This window comes from Rosa chinensis, chromosome 7 (genome assembly GCF_002994745.2).
Source record: "Rosa chinensis cultivar Old Blush chromosome 7, RchiOBHm-V2, whole genome shotgun sequence".
In the NCBI taxonomy this organism is placed as follows: domain Eukaryota; kingdom Viridiplantae; phylum Streptophyta; class Magnoliopsida; order Rosales; family Rosaceae; genus Rosa; species Rosa chinensis.
In genome coordinates, this window is record NC_037094.1 from 17,439,612 (window position 1) to 17,458,670 (window position 19,059).

At 43.9% G+C, this 19,059-nt stretch overlaps 1 long non-coding RNA gene across 2 annotated transcripts; it reads right to left on the bottom strand.

Moving 5' to 3' along the window:
- Positions 1-1,063: 1,063 nt before the first annotated feature.
- Positions 1,064-4,225, bottom strand: LOC112179587. 2 transcript variants are annotated; one of them, XR_002927808.2, is made up of 4 exons: positions 4,053-4,225; positions 2,298-2,347; positions 1,711-1,782; positions 1,064-1,485 (listed from the first exon to the last, which is right to left on the bottom strand). It is a non-coding gene; the product is annotated as an uncharacterized LOC112179587 (long non-coding RNA). The 2 variants fall into 2 exon arrangements; XR_002927807.2 differs by having other exon boundaries at positions 1,064-1,782; positions 4,053-4,224.
- Positions 4,226-19,059: the final 14,834 nt, after the last annotated feature.

Genomic DNA, 19,059 nt, shown 5'->3' on the forward strand with positions numbered 1-19,059 from the left:
AAAAAACCTCATTTGCGAGGAACAAATTCCTCGCTAAAAACAGACATTTCGTCGCGGAAGTACTTTTGCGAGGAAATTCTTTTCGTCTTCAATTTGTCGGAGAATGCTCGTCAAGAAAAGCTTCAGCGACGAAAAAACAATGTCCTCGTCAAACCCTTTTCGTGATGAAATTTATTTGTCTCGCTGTTATTCTATAGCGACAATTTCTTTCCTCACTCAAACTCATACTTCTTTCTCGTTAAAAAAGTTCAACGATTAGAAAATAGTCGTTAAATATATTTTCCGACATACTAGATTTCGTCGCGAAATTAATTATTTCATCGCCAATGATAACCAAAATTAAAAAATGTAAATAAATAAAATATTTAAACTACTTTTTCTGCGACGAATTTTCGTCGTTATAAGCTTTGGGTGAGGAAGATTTTTCTCGCTGTAAACTGTTTTCAGCGAGGATATTTTGTTTCATTGTACTATGTATTCTTTCAGCGAGAAAAAGTTTTCTCGTTAAAGATACTTAACAACGAGGAATATGTTTTCCATCGGCGTTGGAACTATAGTTTTTGGGACGAAAATATTTTCGTCGTTATAAATAGCTTTGGGGGACCAAATTTTTTTCCGCTATAAACTGTTTTCAGCGAGGAAATTTTGTTTCATCGTAAAATGTATATTTTCAATGAGAAAAGGTTTTCTCAATAAAGATACTCAACAATGAGGAATGTGTTTTTCGTCAGTGTAGGGACTACGGTTTTTGGGAGAAAAATATTTTCGTCGTTATAAATAGCTTTGGGCGAGGAAGTTTTTCCTCTCTATAAACTTATTTCAGCGAGGAAATTTTGTTTCATTGTAATATGTATCTTTTCAAGAAGAAAAAGTTTTCTCGATAAAGATACTCAACGAGGAATGTGTTTTCCGTCAATGTAGGATCTACAGTCTATAGTGAGAAAATTTATTTTTGTCGTTATTGATTTTAATCTATAGCGAGGAAATTTATTTTTGTTGCAGTTATCTTCTTATTACGATACGACCTGCCAGCGATACATATTATTTTATTCTAAAAAGAGGATTCTTATTCAAAACTAGTTAAACAATAAACAAAATAATAATTCATAATGTTGTCTACTATAACTACAAATTGGAATAGTCTAAAGTCAATACTGCACTAAAAATGATTCAAAAATCAATGAACTTGTTTAACTGATACTAAATCCTAGATATGCATAACTAACTCGATGCTTGTTGGTTCATAAAGGTTGCCATGAACTGCTCAAACTTTTTGCCTTGCTCCTGCAATTCTTGGATCAGCACGTTTTGTGCATCAATCTTTTCTTGTTGAGCCTTTATAGTATCTTGGGTCTCTTCAAGTTTATCTTCTAACTCTTTATTCTTCTCAAACATTTCATCTAGTGACGATCGAGAAGTACTAGATGGTGGAGGCCTAGGGCCAAAACCACAACCCTTGATGTAGCCTGATTTTACTCCAAGAACCTTTGCACTCAATCATCAAAAAGAAAAGTCAAAACATTCAAAATTCTCATGATCAAGCAATCAAAATTAAATTTCATCCGGTCACCATCTACGCTAGCCTATGCACACGCCGGGAATGTATCTAGGGTTCTTGTGCATAATCAAACTCGTATATATTATCAACACACATACAAATTAGCATAGAGTATATATTATACATATAAAAAATAAGAGAATATAACTCACCTGGTGATGACACTGACTAATTTTGGGGCTCTGTCTTCTATCAACAATTTGAGGATCGAATTGTTGTCTAACCTGCATTTTATGCACCAGGTTGTGTTAGAAAGCCTTTTTTTTTTTTTTTTGGAGTAGTGCATGAGATAACCAAAAAGCAGTAAGTAATCTCTAACTCGATTCCCAGGGCATCTTTAACTCAATTCTTTCCTATAGTATTGTTCTCAACTTGTTTGACTTTTACTCTTTATAAATTCTGATCTAGCTTTACTTAAACTGAGTCTTTGTAAGCAGACCCAGTTACTCTTCCTGAGCCAACACCTTCTCTACTTATCAATCTAGCTATATATATACACCCCTAACACATAATACCCAACACCAATAGATATTCCATTATATGCTCATTTAGACGTGTGTAAACCCATCTACAGAACTCCTCCACAATTATATACTATCTCCCTTTATTAAGGATTCCAATCATTAATTTTTCAGCTTTATAGAAGGTTAATATAGATCCTATCATCAAATAAAGTAACTGATTGTAAGACTAAAATGGAAGCTAAAAAAATTCAGAGTACACAGGACAAAATGATTACCTTAAGATCTTGAACTTGAGCTAAATTTTAGAAATGCTCCAGACTCTTTCCTGCACAAAAGGTAATTTAAGGATCAATATGTAATGAATTCTCCACTCTTACAACTGGATGTATTCTACATCCATTTGGTTTTTCGTATTCTTTACTATAATACTAATGAGAACTTTATCAAGAGATATTTAGACAAAGCAAAAGCACATTGCACACAACCGTTAATATCAGATAAATACACAACTTGCAAGGTCTTAAAACTTTTATCAAAAGATAGTCATCCTAAAAGGCAAGCATATCCATCACATTACATGCACTTAGAGTAGTGAACTAAATTAAAGATAGATCAGAAGCCTCTATTCCTCATCAGAAGCCTCAATTGCCAACATTCTCTCTGCAATAAACTGGAAAGAATGGTAAGGGGGAGAGAGCAAGAGTTTAATCAACAGAATTTATACAGTTTCTAAGGATTGAGAGCAAGAGTTTCAATGCATAAGTTGTCTCATTTATCATATGAAAATTATAGATTATTTCATACTGTTTCCAAGGATTGAGAGCAAGACTCAAAATGCAGAAGGTGTCTCATATTCAATTTTACATGACTAATTTTCAACATAGTAAATGGATTTCCCATGGCGTCTATATGTCTTATATGAGCCTTTACCAACCTACTTTTCCTAGTCGGATTGAAGATTGGTCCTAGGGTTGTCCTTCCTTTAATCATTCCTAGTTGTTTGCTACTACTATTTACTTTTTTTGTACTTGGGAAGATGTCTCTGATGTATCTGATTAAACAGGATTCTTGATGGAAACAGTAGCATTGTTTCTATGTCATCAACATATATATTTTATGACAGCAAAAAAATTTGAACACAGAACAACAACAGGCCACCAAAGAGCTTTGAACAAAACTAAAGATTAAATGGTTGCGTATGCTAGGATATAGGATGATGGCTGGTTTTCAGGTATATCTTAAATTTCTAAAGGAAGGACAGAGCTGCACATCAATCAAAAACCAAAGATAAGAGAAATGAATCTGTGAAGATGGTTCAGCAACCCTCCTATACTATATGTGATGGTGTAAAAGACACAGATAATAACATTGGACCTAACTAAACAACCATGATGGTTCAATATAGGACAATGAATCCTTTCAAGTTCTGCAGATTATCTATGATTCTCATCTGTACCTTCTAACACAAATAATGGCCTAAAGAAAAAGGTGAATTTGTTGTAAGTATCAATCCGAAAGTAGATGAGTATGATGAGAAAAATGAAGAATAAGCCAGACCCTTTCGATAATTAATTAGGTCAAACAGCCATCACACAGTAGCAGATGAATGAATATCGATGGAGAAAGACATTGACAGAGACACCAAGGCAGAGAGACAGGCCAACCCAGAATTCATACGAAATGTTATTCTAATGAAGACAACAATGTGAAGACAACAGCAATATCCAAACACCCTACCTCTTCTTCCATGTTTTCCTTGATTATATATATTAAGATGAAACCGAAATTAAACTCATCGATCATCTCTAGGATATTTACAGTAGCAAACTCCTAAACCATCATCATCACTATCTTTTGCAGATGGACAACTGGGTTATAGTTTCTGGTAATTATTCAATTCAACCCAGACCCAATTCAATTCAATCCCAATTCGATTGAAACCCTTGTTGTGTTCTTGAAAATAAGATTTTCGTTAATCAAACTATACAATAATGATGTATAAGGAGGAAAAAAGATGAATGTAGTCTTACCTGCAGAGATCAGAGCTTCAAAGATGGGAGATGCAGAGAGGGAGGCTCAAAGACGTATTATGAAGATGAAGGTCGACGAGATCGCCGTGAGAGAGAGAATTGAGTTTTGTTTCTTTTAGGTTTTATCTCTAATTGTTTTCCTTTTTAGATTAGCGCTTCTTCTTCTTCTTTTTCCCTCCCCCTTCGGTTAATGAAACCAAAACGTCCCGCTTCTTTATTTTTAATTTTTTTTTCTTTTTTTTTCTTTTTTTCATCTTTCTAATCCTTCAATATGTCATTTATAAAAATAAAAATGAGTTTAGGGTATCTTTATGATTGTGAATATCTTAACGGTTTTTAATTGTGGAGAAGTCTATGATATTTCCATCATAATTTTAAAAGCAGGAATATATTAGAAATGTGAAAACTTCTCTTATAGAGCACATGTTATTCATTGGTAATCTTATAGTATATGCCGGTGTGTCTCTTATAGAGCATTTACCCTTAATCTATTAGAAATGTGAAAACTTCTCAATCTAATGGGAATGACAAAATAATATGTAGTTTTTAGTTATCTTTTTTACTTGTTTTTCTATATTCTCAATAAGAAGATTTCTTGTTTAGAGGAGATATCCTGTTAAGGTGGAGATATCTAGTTAAGGCGGGAATATCTAATCGAGGTGGAAATATTTGGTCGAGGTAGGAAATTCTGGTCGAGGTTGAAATATCTAGTTGAGGTGGGAATATCTGATCAAGGTGGAAATATCCGGTCAAGGCGTGAATATCTAATCGAGGTGGAAATAACTTCTAGAGGAGGATCTCGATAGGATGAAACTCTTTAAGGAGGATTTGAGTGACAAGAGATTTGCTCAAGGAAAAATCCGAATGAGGTACAATCTCTTTGAGATACAATCTATTCAAGGCACAATCCCTTTGAAAAATAATTCTCTCGAGTGGATTGAAATGAGGCAGAATCAGTCAATTGATTATTAGCTATCTTGATTCGAAACCCTTCTGAGAACAGAGGCGACCTTAAAGTGTGCAGGTGGTGCCGCCACACTAAGTCTCTAATCTTTGTGGGCCTCTGATTATATGCCTTTGTTGAATATATATATATATATATATATATATGCAGTCCGGCTACACTAAGGACGTCCTTACCTAGCCTTAGGTACGGATTTCCGGTTTTCACCCACTTTCCGATCACATTTTCACATCTTAACCGTTCAGTTTTTAGGTCCTAATGTATAGATCACCTCTGCAAAATTTCAGCCAATTTGGTGATCGTTAAGGCATAAAAAACTGCAATTTACCATTATAAATACGAACGGTTCCGGTTCGACAGATTCGGTCCGTTCGTGTAAATTGCAGTTTTGGACTCCTTAAAGATCACCAATTTGGCTGAAATTTTGCAGAGGTGATCTATACATTAGGACCTAAAAACTGAACGGTTAAGATGGGAAAATGTGATCGGAAAGTGGGTGAAAACACCAAATCCGTACCTAAACCTTAAGTAAGGACATTCTTACCTGAGAAAAATCCTATATATATAATATATACACACACACACACACACACACACACACATATCATATCCAAAGTGAGGCCTCACTCTGAAATTAACGTATGAGGTTGGAGTTTAGGGTCACTTTTTGGTCTCATATCTACATCTCGACCGTTTAGTTTTTAGGTACTAATGTATAGATTATCTCTGCAAAGTTTCAGCCAAATTGATGATCTTTAAGGTATCTAACTCACTTAAACCAATGGATGAACTGAATATGTCCACCCTGAACAGTACTAGCTTCAAGGCAGTTATCAACGTCTTAACGACCATCAATTTGACTGAAATTTTGCAAAGATGATCTATACATTAGTACCTAAAAACTGAATGGTCGAGATGTGAATATGAGACAGAAAAGTGACCATAAACTCCAACCTCACACGTTGACCTTACTCTGAATAGGATCTGTATATATATAAAGGGCCCTTCCAATAAGGGATCCCTTTTTTTGGTCTTTTATAGGGATAGGCATTAAACAAACTTTTTATTATATTTCGGCATCTCAACCGTTCATTTTTTAGGTCCTAATTTGTAGATTACCTCTACAAATTTTCAGCGAAATCGGTGATCGTTAAGGCATCCAAAACTACAATTTACACGAATGGACCGAATCTGTCAAACCAGAACCGTTCGTGTAAATTGTAGTTTTGGATCTTTACTACAAATTTTACTACAATTTACTACAAATTTTATTACTTTTATTGTTCTTTTTTTGGCTTTGTTTTATGTGCTTTTTTCATAAGTGTCTATGATTAAATCAATAGTACCAAAATTATCTTCTGGATCACTTTCAAAAAAAAAAAATATCTTCTGGATAAAAAAAAAACGTATTTGCTCCTGATCAAAGTAAAAATTCGTAGTAGTCTTTAGAGTGAATAAATTATTGCTAACTCAAAATCTTCTAGAAATAAATCATCATTACTAATAACGACAAAATCTTTTTTTCCTTGCTAATTATTTTTTCTTTTACGAGGAAATGGTTCCTTGTAGAACACAAAATTTTAACGAGGAATCCATAGTTTTGTTGCCGTTGAATTTGGCTGGCCTTACACAATTTTTTCCCAAACTAATAACGGGGAAAATGTATTTTCCTCGCTAAATGCTTCTTTTGACGAGGAAATAGTTCATCACAAAACACGGACTTTTTGAGAGGAAACCATAGTTTTATCGCCATTGAATTTGGCGGGTTTTACATAATTTTTCGCCGAACAAGTAATGACGAAATCGTTATTTCCTCGCTAATTGCTTCTTTTCACGAGGAAATAGTTCATTGTAAAACACGTGCTTTTAGCGAGGAAACCATAATTTTGTCGCCATTGAATTTAGCGGGTTTTACATAATTTTCCGCCAAACTAATAAAGACGAAATCGTTATTTTCTCGCTAATTGTTTCTTTCATGAGGAAATAGTTCATCGTAAAACACGAGCTTTTAGTGAGGAATCCATAATGTTATCGCCATTGAATTTGGCGGGTTTTACATAATTTTCCGCCAAACTAATAACGACGAAATCGTTATTTGCTCACTAATTGCTTCTTTTCACGAGGAAATAGTTCATCATAAAACACAGGCTTTTAGCGAGGAATTCATAATTTTGTCGCCATTGAATTTGGCGGATTTTACATAATTTTCCGCCAAACTAATAACGACGAAATCGTTATTTCCTCGCTAATTGCTTCTTTTCACGAGGAAATAGTTCATCGTAAAACACAGGATTTTAGCGAGGAATCCATAATTTTGTCATCATTGAATTTGGCGGGTTTTACATAATTTTCCGCCAAACTAATAAAGACGAAATCATTATTTCCTCGCTAATTGCTTCTTTTCACGAGGAAATAGTTCATCGTAAAACACGGGATTTTAGCGAGGAATCCATAATTTTGTCACCATTGAATTTGGCGGGTTTTACATAATTTTCCGCCAAACTAATAACGATGAAATCGTTATTTCCTCGTTGAATGTCATTTTTGCGATGAAAAAATTCCTCACCCTAGTCTCATATTTCCTCGCTAATAACATGACGATTTAGGAGAACAAACTATGGTCACTTTTAGTGATGAACAAAAATATTTGTCGTAGAAAGTCGTGTATAGTGAGGAAAATATGTTTCTCACAGAAAACCTAAAGACATTTATTGAGGAATCGAAATATTCCTCGTAAAAAGTGACATTTACTGAGGAAAATAAATTCCTCGCAAAAAACTTGGTCGCTAAAAAGACTTTCTGTTGTAGTGTTTGGACGAAGCCTTCCGAAACATATATGTAAAACTAGCTAGCTAAAGGAAACTTATTATTTCTGGGTGGTCCATGTCTGTTATGTACTTCGAGGTGTACCCATCGGCACCTTAAAGCTTAGAACTAAGGTAATGCGTTTAATCTAGGCTGGGGAGAATAGAACCAAATTAATTTTGAACCGGCGCCTTAATTAACAAAAGATTGTGGCCGGGGAGATATGGTCTAATTTGTTTGGCCGATTTTCACTATACCTACATAATGTCATCTAGAAATGACAAACTTGGTTCAATCTATTTTGAAGATTTCAATTTGTCTTTAGGTTAGATCGATCCTAAATGAAGTAATTTGCACGTTTCCCTTTAGCTGTGTTTGATAACTTGATGTTAACTTTTCATTCAATGGGTTATATAAGAATGAAATGTCAGAATAGCTAGCTAATATAAAGGCATTGTGTATGTTTGCCAATTTTAGAGAGATCCAATCTTATAAAGAATTTGCATTAATTGCTTGTAAGGAATTGAACGTCTCCCCCTATCGTTAATTAATTTTGAGTTCTGTTCAAGTAAACCCTAATTTGTGTTTGGCCCAAACTCTAGGTTACTTAACCTAGTGGTAATAGGGGTAAATTGGAAGGATCTAGATTCTTATTCAATGTACGATTACTTTCCTTGTATGATTGAGATTCTATATATTGTAATCCTCTATATAAAGAGGCACCTATTATCAATGAGAAGACACAGTGATTTCCTCTCAATTTCAGTTTCTCTACAATACGTTATCAGACGAAGCCCTAACCCTGAAACAAATAGCCAAACCCTGACTCAAGAAGCTAAAAACCTTGAATCCGAATACAAAACCTTGAAGCCCTTTTTGCCCCCACATCACACCTTGAAGAACTCGATTCCAGGAGTCCAGAACCGGCGGCGGCATCCCAAGAACCGGCCAGAAACCTACCGAACCGGCCACAGGAAGCTCCATACAACTCACAGCAAATATTCCACCGGTTCACCATCTTCCGGACCTCCAATTTCCACCAATTTTTGATAGCAGAAGCCCGTTGATCAGAAGTTTCAAGAACAGGAAGAAAAAGTCCAAAAACTGGCCTAAAAAGACGTGAACCGGCCACCTGAACAGCTACATATTGAACCTGCAGAAAAGAAGAAAAGAAAAGGAGAAGAAAGGAAGCCCAGCCCAGAAAAAAAGGGAAAAGAAGTCAAGCCCAAAGAAGAAGAGCTCAGAAGCCCACTGACCTGACTCAGCCCATTGATATATCTGACCCACAACCATGTCATCATACACGTCAGCACAGCCATATCAGTCTGCCACGTCAGCGACACTGCCACGTCATCACAGCCATAAAGCTAGTAAAACGAAGTTGTAAAGCACTAAGCAAACCTCCCTCTCAAGATATGTATATTCAACGGCCGTAGTAAGTCAGTGTCAGAGTATTACAAATATCAGAGTTTAAGCTAGTAAAACGAGGCCACACCAACAAACGGATCAAACTAATTCAACGATTGACATGCATTATCAGTACCGCACAAAGCTACCAGTTGTGAACTATTTTGATGACGTGGGGAAATGGTGAATGGTGAATCTAGTGGATTTTGCTGCATAGGTTTGTAATTAGCTAGAAATTAATAAGTTGAATATTCTTCTCAAGTTTTTTCGATTGTACTTCTAGTGCATGTGATGTGTAAACTTATTATTTGCTTGGGGTCTTCTTTGCCCTAGCTGTCTTCCAGTTTGCTAATGACTGTTGACTCTCTCTAGGGGTTGACTTCAGCAACTTATTTCAATTGGTTTGTCTTACATTTTCTAGCTCTTTCTAGAGTTTGGCATTGTTTTGTGCTATATATGCTGGAGAGGTCTCATCTCCTTTTGGTGCTTGTACATGGAAATTACTTTGATAGATAGAATTTTAGGTTTTTAAGTAAAAGATCGATGGCTCTAAGCCTAAAAAAGAAAAGCAGGACAGTATTGATCCTACGCGGACAGCACGAGGCTTTGACACTGAGTTAGAGCAAGTTCACCCGTAGTCAAGAAATGTCAAGGTCGAGAAGTCAAGAATTCGACCAGTCAAGATACTGTTCATTGCCACTGGACATGGGTTTACACTCGTTGTTTTTCTTGACCGGTCAAGACTGTTCATCTTTCACTGTTCATCAATTTTAACTATTCCTTCATTACCTTTGGATCATTGTTTCAGTTGAAACCAACGGCCCAGATTAAAGGACCGTTGGAATCAAACTCACTGAACCACCAACGGCTCCAACCCACGTGTCTCCTGCAGTGTTAATGCTCAGGTTCGGCGGTAGCCGATCCCTGGTTTAACGCAAGTCCGGAGGGCGGACCGCTACTCTGAAGATTGAATGATTCCTGTTTATTGTAATACGATAGACAAGGTGTCAGAGGGAGACCGCGTTGGGCGGTCTTCACTTCTCTGATGCCTAAGTCAGTCACTGTATATGGATAATATAACAATGAATGAGTAGTAATTGCGTAATTAATGAGGAGAGAGGAGAGAACCTTTTATAGGTGAGGAAGAGGTTGATCTTCTTCTCGTTTCCGATGTGGGACTGATGTGCTTCGATTCCCATCGTCTGGAGCTTCTGATGCTATCTTGACGCGGCGTGTCCAGGGCTTAAGCGGTAGCCTGCCTGGCCATGCCTTCGCAGGTCACCCCTTGGCGAGAGTCGGTACCTCTGGCGGTACACTAAGCGTGGCTCATTATAGCTAATTATGCTCGTTCTGGCGCATGTAGGTACAAGTCCCCCAAGTCCCCAGTCAAGGAGGGCAATCTTGGTTGGGGAGTTGATCGGCGGTGTGAATCGTTACTTCCGCTAGACTTTGCAACAGCATAATTAGCATCAGTGCATTGTCAACCATGGACTTTATGAGCAAACGCTTTATACCATTTCGGGTGGGCCCCTGCCAGGCCCGCCAGGGAGTCCCCCACTCCTTAGCCAAGACGGACCTCCGGATGGTCGGTAAATTGTTTGTTGAGGAGGAGCTGCGCAGAGCAGAGGGTGTTGGGTAGCGAGCCCAATCTTAGTACCCAGGTGACGGGAGTCAACATACCTGATCAGGGTCGTCGTAGACCGTTGACAAGTCCCTGTGTCCCGTAGGGACGAGCTGACCGTAACGCCGTTTGGAGGGCGTTTGTCAGAGTGAGGCGTAGCCTTGGGATTCGCCGCAGGCGGATACCCCCTTTTGGCTGTAACAGTTTAAACAGCATCGGGTGGACGTGTTCGGTGGAGGTTACTGAGCGGAGTTGCGCTTGGCAACGCATGGAGTTTGCAAGATGGAGGGGGTTATGCCGGTAGTGCCACGTATAGCCGAGGCTGCCCTTTGCAAATTGTCAAGTGGAAGTCCATAGCGGACTTCGATACTTGGAAAGTGATAAGTGAGAAGTTCCGCTAGCGGGTTTTCGCTCAGCGGTGACTTCGTCACCTGGAAAGTGACAAGTGAGAAGTTTCGCTAGCGGGGTTTCGCTCAGCGGTGACTTCGTCACCTGGAAAGTGACAAGTGAGAAGTTCCGCTAGCGGGGTTTCGCTCAGCGGTGACTTCCGTCACCTGGAAAGTGAAAAGTGAGAAGTTTCGCTAGCGGGGTTTCGCTCAGCTGTTACTTCGTCACCTGGAAAGTGACAAGTGAGAAGTTCCGCTAGTGGGGTTTCGCTCAGCGGTTACTTCACCGATGAATGGTGCCCTCCCTCTACAAGTAGTGGCCTCTACCAGATGCTTCGTCTGACAGTGGTTGACACGTGGTGAACCCCTAAAGGGTTAGCGTGCGTAGGTGCGTCTCCTCCACCTAGCCGTCTCCTCGTCATAAATGTTAGTAATGATGGATTTCGTAACCGAGGCGACGCCTCGGTTAATCCGGAGAGTAACTGTAGCTGCTGGACACGTGTACGGCTGTCGTCAGATGTCGTTTTTCAATAGACGGCGTAGGATTGTTCGACGTTGACATAAAAGGGGGGGGGGAAGATAGCATATTTGTCACTGTTCTATACTTTGAACTGTGCCTTCGTCGTCTTCAAGCGTTCTGTGCCTGAGATCGGAGAAGAAAGGTGAGGTGATACTGACTTTGAAGACTAGTGCGTGGAAGACGATCTCCGGCTTTGAAGACGAGTGTAAACACTGCTGTCAGAGGCTCCACTGTTAAGGTTGGTAATCTGGTCTATTTCCCTGTTTCATTGGGTGTCTGCCTTGGTGAATTTCTGGGTTTTGGGTGTTTTTGTGATATGCTATTTGTCGACGTACTGTGAGGGTGTGAAAGTGGGTTTGGGGAAGGGTGGTTGTGATTGACAGAATTAGGGTTGTTAAGGCTTTTCTAGATGGTCGAATCTGGGTTTGGGTGCGTTTGTTATTGTTTTGGCATTTTCTGGGTTTGAGTGTTCTTGATGATCTTGGGCACTGACTGATATAGGGGTAGTTTAAATCTTCGTGTGAGCTAACTGATTTGGGTTTTAGGGTTTTGGGATGGCCGACGTCATAGAGATTTCGAGCAGTGAGGATTCTGGATCTGAAGTGTCATTCAGCGCGGCGGATAGAAATTTTATTGACTCGTTGCGTCCGTCTGCCCGTGCAGGAACCTCACTGCCAGAACCGCTAGAGGTCGAGCCGCTATAGACCATTCCGTGGGAAGAAGTTATGGGTCGTGCGTCGCGTCCGGAGAGTTCCAAGGTGGGGGAAGCCGCCGCTGCCCATACCTTGCATGAGGAGCGCCTAGAAAGTAATAGTGGCGCCAGCGGTTCCGCTGGCGGGGGAGGCGTAGAGGGGCAGGATACCGAGTCGGCATGGGTGTTCGAGGACGGCACCCCCGTTGACGAGGCCGGAGGTGGGATGACCGCTGTTTGCCGTCAACCGGCTGAAGCGGTGTTCCTGTTGCCCGGCGTGGTAAAGCTGCGTCCGCCGACGGTAGAGGAGAAAGCTTCAATCCTGCCGGCGGGCCACGCCGCGGTGCACGAGGCAATATTCCGCGAGGGAGTGACACTCCCGCTGGTGCCTAACCTGCAGATTCTTGTGTGCGAGTTCGGCATCGCCTTTAGGCAAGTGTGCCCCAACATGTGGCGGTTGCTGCTGGCGCTGAACTCGGTGTGGCTGTTATCTGGTTGCGAAGGACTGACCGTGGCGGAGGTACTACACTTCTACGAATTGGTGTACGTGAAGCGCCAGGGTTGTAGAGGGCAAGTCAACCTCAGTCGTCGCCAGGGAGCGCCCAAGCTGATCGAGAACATGAAGGACTCGATGTCGTACTGGCGGGGTTCCTTCTGCATTGCCACTGTGGGGTGGGAGTATCAAGCGGGGTCTAACGAGGGGGAGCCGACGTTTAGAATTAAGTCGGAGTTTCAGCCCCTCCGAGGTTTTTTTTTTTTTGCTGAGTGGCCTTCTTTTTTTGTGCAGTGGGGTTGCGGTATAACCTGACACGTGAGGAAGAGTGCCGCATAGCACGCATCAGGGGTTGTTGGCGGAATCAGAACTTATTGGATTTCCGTCTCCTCACCGGGTGGGAGCTGTTGGTAGCGCAACAACTAATGCGTGCTGTTGGTAAGTAATCTCCCCTGTATTGCATGCTTTGCGGCTGCGTTATACTAACCGGCTTGCCGTTGTATACTTTTGTAGAGACCCCACCGGGAAACAAGGCCAGTCGCGACGCTTTCAAGAAAACAATGGACCATGCTGAAGTAGATAATTTCTTGGAGGCTATGTATGCTTCTGGCCTGGCGGCCCAGAAGACGGCGGTGGACGCCGCTACGCTGGCGCTGAGCCCATCCGAGGCTCCCGTGGTGCTGCACATGCCGCACCACTCTCATCTTGGCGGTGATGGGCTGCCCGTTGTTCAGAGGGGACCGGCGAGGCGGCGCCGTGGAAGGAAAGGGAGCCGATGACGCGGCGCGGGGTGCGAAAGAAAGTGGTTCGCCCAACGGAGGGGGTAACCATCGCGGGGTTGGAGCCGTCGCGGGGGGTCTGAGGGTTGCCGCTGCTGGGGGTACGAGGATCCTTTAGCAAAAGCGCCGTCAACCCGACTCCAGTGGGGAAGAGGTGGAGGTGGAGGTCACCGGGGCCCGCGAGCGGCTTAGATTCATTTGCAGGCTCCGCCCGAGGCTCCCGCTGAAGTGGCTACAGCTGTGGGTGAGAGCGGCTTGGATTCATTTGCCGCTTATGCCGAGTTTCTCAACGATGGTGAACGGGAGTTCCTGTATCACCTCTGCGAGCGACTGGGGTTCGGCGGTCTGGAGGGAATAGTTCGGTCGACCGCCGTCATCGAATCGCCCTTCAGCACAGCGTATGGGCACGTCGCCATTGGGCTCCACGAGATGTTCCAGGCGGCATCCAAGCAGCCCCTGGTTGAGCGGGAGCTGAGGGAAGAAGTGGCGGGCCTCCAGAGGGACTTGGGGAAGGCCCAGGAAAAGCTGGCTGACGTCGAGCGAAGTTTGGCAAAGGCCGATGACGATGCGGCAAAGGCCGATGACGATGCGGCAGATGCCAGGGGAAAACTGAACGTGGCCATTGAGCGGCACCTGGAGCAGAATGAGCGGTTTGCCAAGGCGGAGCAGGACATGTCCCTGCTGCTGGACCGGGTGACCGCGAAGGAGAAGAAAGTTGAGATCCTTCAGAGGGAATCTACCGCCAAACAAGCGGAGATCAAGCGGCTGGAGGGTGAAGTCGCTCGCTTGGAGGCTGAGGGAGGCCGTGCTGCGGTTGCCGCTGTTGAATCATATCAGTAGTCGGCGGAGTACAAGAAGGCACTAACCGAAGCAGCGAAGGTCGGTGCCTTAGCTAATGTAGAGATGCTGCAGCAAAAAGGTGCCATCGACTGGGCGATAGCTTCGGCGCCAGTCATGCAGCCATCCAAGGATGCTCCGCCGACAACCAGTACCGCTCCCACTGCTGCCCCTACTGCCTCCCCTGGCCTTGTTGAAGGAGCCCGCTCGGGTAGCGGGGAGAGTGGCGAATTCCCAGAGGGCTCAGCCCAGCGGACGCCTACACAATCTGAGATGTCCCGCGCTGGGTTTCTGGCGGCCCACACCCGGGCTGACGGCACAGTAGAAACCCCTAGTCCCACAGCCCGAGGGTCAGACCAGACGAGCCGTTCCCATCCGCCGCAGGCTGCCAGCGGAGATGCCGAAGGTTGCGGAGCCGACGTTGCCAACCCCGCCAACCCTTGAAAATAAAATATTAAAGTTTTGTAGCCGCTGAGGCATAAATATTATGTAATGTAATGTGGATATGAATGAAATGTTGGAATCCCAAGCCTCTAGTTTTTCTTTTTGTTTGTGCTAATGTGTGTGCCGCTAGAGGCCTTGACACTGCTTTTGCTCATGAATGAAACATTAAAGGAATTAAAATTGGTCCAAGTGCACGGTGGCAGACGTAGTCCGCTGACTGGCGTTGCCAGTTGCCCTCGGTGCTAGACTTTGGAATGATGGTTTGAATAATTCCTCGTTTCATTGATAGCTCTGGACAGCGTTTACAAAAGCGGGGTCGTACCCGTTGGGTAGCTTCCTTTAGCTAAATATTGAACAAAAATTTAGCTAAGTCAAGATGCTCTTGGGTAGCGGTATGACTATTTGTAGTAATACCGAAGGTGTTCGGTATTCCAAGGGTGGGTTGTTGTGAAGCCATCCTTGTCCAGTAAGTAGGAGGTGCCTGGGCTAACGACCTCTACAATTTTGTATGGACCTTCCCAAGTTGGGCGGAGTTTTGTTGGCGGTGGTATGACTTCCTTCATTACCCAGTCCCCCAGTTGGAGGTTGCGGGCCTTGACCCTGGCGTTGTAGAAACGTGATACCCCCCGCTTATTCTGGAGATTGCGCACATGGGCTGCGTCTCGCTTTTCCTCTAGTAAATCCTTGTCGAGGTTAACGTCGTCGCTGTTGGTCTCGGGGCAATATCCTTCGACCCTAGCGGTAGGTTGGGTCACCTCGATAGGCAGGACAGCTTCAGTCCCGAACATCATACAAAAGGCGGTTGCACCTGTAGCGGAAGTTGGGGTTGTTCTGATGGCCCATAGAACTTCCGGGAGCTTCTCCGCCCACAAACCCTTGGCTTTGTCGAGCTTCTTCTGTAACAGTTTCTTGATTATCTTGTTTGCCGCTTCGACTTGGCCGTTTGTTTGGGGGTGAGCGACGGACGCGAAACGCATCTTGGTGCCCAGGTTGGCGGTGAAAGAGATGAGTTCCTTATTGTTGAACTGTGTGCCGTTGTCTGTGATGATTGCGTGCGGGACACCGTAGCGGCAGTAGATGTTCTTCCAGAGGAAGTGGATTACCTTGGCGGTAGTTATTGCCGTCAGAGGTTCCGCCTCTATCCATTTGTTGTTGTAGTCGATGGCGACAATGATGTATTTGAACTGTCCCTTGGCAGTTTGGAATTTTCCCATCAGGTCCAGGCCCCACGTTGAGTGAATCCAGGGACCGACGATAACCGACATAGGTTCCGCCGGGGCATGTGGTAGATCGGCATATTGTTGGCATTTGTGACAAGATTTTGCTATCCGCCTGGCGTCATCACCGAGCGTAGGCCAAAAGTAGCCTTGTCGCATTGTGCTATTGGCCAAGGATCTGGCGCCTGAATGATTTCCGCATTCCCCGCCATGTATTGTTGCCAGCACAACTTTTCCCTCCTCTGGGGTTAGACAGCGGAGGTTGGGGTGAGTTGACCCTTGGCCGTAAAGTTTGCCGCTCTGCATATTGTAACGGGTTGCTCTCTGCTGGAGCTGACGCTCCTTGAGTTTGTCCTCTGGCAGTGTCTCGTTGCGCTTGTATGTAATAATTTCGTCCATCCAGCTAGGATTGGCCTCAATGTTGAAGATCTCCGCCAGGGTTTTTGTGATACTTGGCATGTCCAGAGATTCCACCCTTGTGTCCGCTGGACTTTGGTGTGGTTGGGCGGTTGCCAGTCTTGCCAGCGAATCAGCCTTGGCGTTTTTTTCCCTGGGAATTTGTGTAATGGTGTGGAACTTGAATTTTTTGAGCAGCGCGTTGGTGTATCCCAAGTATGCCGCTAACTGCTGGTCCTTGGCCTGAAAGCTGTCGTTGACCTGGTTAACAACTAACTGAGAGTTGCTGAAGATGTTGACACTGTCGGCCCCTGAATCAATGGCGAGGAGTAGGCCGGCAATGAGTGCCTCATATTCCGCCATGTTGTTAGAAGCTTTGAAGTTGAATTTCAACCCGTATTCGACGCTAGGCCCCCCTAGTCCTGTTAAGATGATTCCGGCACCGCTGGCCTTGGTGGACGCGGAACCGTCCATGTGTAGGTTCCAGTCTGATTGTTGCGGAGCCGACTCTACAGCTGTAACTACTTCCGTTCCAGGCGATATATCGATCTTGGTTTCGGGCTGACGCTCGGTGAGCTCAGCAATGAAGTCTGCCACCGCCTGGCCCTTCATGGCGGTCTGTGGCTTGTAGTCTATGTCGAACTCGCTGAGCTCAATGGCCCACTTGCTGAGGTGCCCCGAATGTTCAGGGTTCTGCATTACTTGTCTCAGCGGTTGATTGGTTAACACATGAATTGTGTGGGCCTAGAAGTACTGGCGGCAACGATGAGTGCGAGGGCAAGCTGCTCCAGCGGGGGATATCATGTTTCTGCTCCATTCATGCCCTTTCTGGCATAGAAAACGGGGAGCTTGTCCTGGCCCTCCCGTCGGACAATGGCGCAGCTCACCGCTGATTGAGATACCGCTAGGTAAATGTATAACGATTCTCCTTGGACAGGAATGGAGAGGAGTGGAACTGCCGCCAGGTATTCCTTCAGGCCCTGGAACGCCGCCTGGCACTCTGGGTTCCAATCGATGACCTTCTTGTGGGTAGTTTTAAGGACTTTGAAAAATGGGGCACACCTGTCGGTCAGTCTGGAGATGAATCGGGATAGGGCGGTTAGCTTGCCCTGGAGGCACTGGACGTGCACCTTCCACTCCGGGTCCTCCAGGTTGAGGATGGCTTGTACCTTGTCAGGGTTGGCCTCGATGCCCCGCTCACTGACAATATATCCCAGAAATTTGCTAGCGGTGACGCCAAAGAAACATTTCTCCGGGTTGAGGCGCATGTCGTAGGCCAAGAGGATGGTTATTATGATTTTCAGGTTCGCCACGTGTCCGCTGGCCTTTATGCTCTTGACCAACATGTCGTCTACGTAGACCTCGATTATCTTGCCCAGATGTTCTGCGAACATGGCGTTCATTAGCCGCTGATAAGTTGCCCATGCGTTCTTCAAACTGAAAGGCATCACATTGTAACAATAGAGGCCTTTGTCAGTGGTGAAGGTGGTGCATTCTTGGTCATCGGGATGCATCCTGATCTGGTTATAGCCTGAGAATGCATCCATCATACTGAGGAGCTCGTGTCCAGCGGTTGCGTCGACGAGTTGGTCAATTCGGGGTAGTGGGAAACTATCCTTCGGGCATGCCTTGTTAAGATTTTTGAAGTCGACGCACATCCTCCACCTGCCGCTAGCCTTCTTGACCATAACCAGGTTAGAAATCCACTGGGGATAGATGACCTGGTGGATGAATCCAATGCCCTGGAGTTTGGCAACCTCTTCTCTTATAGCACGGTACTTCTCTTCGTCTAAAGCTCTGCGTTTCTGTTTGATAGGATAGGAGGATGGTTTGATGCTTAACTTGTGTGTGATAATCTCAGGGGAGATACCTGGCATGTCTGCATATGACCAGGCAAAGATCGCAGCGTTGTCACGTAGGAACCGAATGAGTTCCGCCGCCAGCTCTGGGTCTAATTGAGCGCCTATGCAGACTGTCCGCTCAGGGTGCTCGTCCGAGATGCTGACAACTCTCAGTGATGTTTCTGGGTTGACCGGCTCCTTCCTTACGTACTTCTTTTCGTCTTCCCTGGGATCCTCAAAAATGTTTCGTGGCGGTGCCTGACTGCCTACCGCTAAGATCTCATGGCGGCGGTTTGATTGTGCGATAGTAGTATAATAACATTCACGTGCCAACTGCTGACTTCCCCTGACAAAGCTTGTGTCGTTGGGTGTGGGGAACTTCATGAGCAACATATACCCGGCGATGATGCACTTGAGTTTGTTGAGCGCTGTCCGACCAATGATGGCGTTGTATGAGCTGAAGAAATCGACAACTATGAATTCCGTATGTACTTCAGCCATACATGGACTAGTACCGATAACTAGTCTCATATAGTCAGAGCCTAGCGGCTGTGTGATGTCACCTGAGAAGCTGAGCAGTGGTTCATGATCTTGGAGCAATTTTCT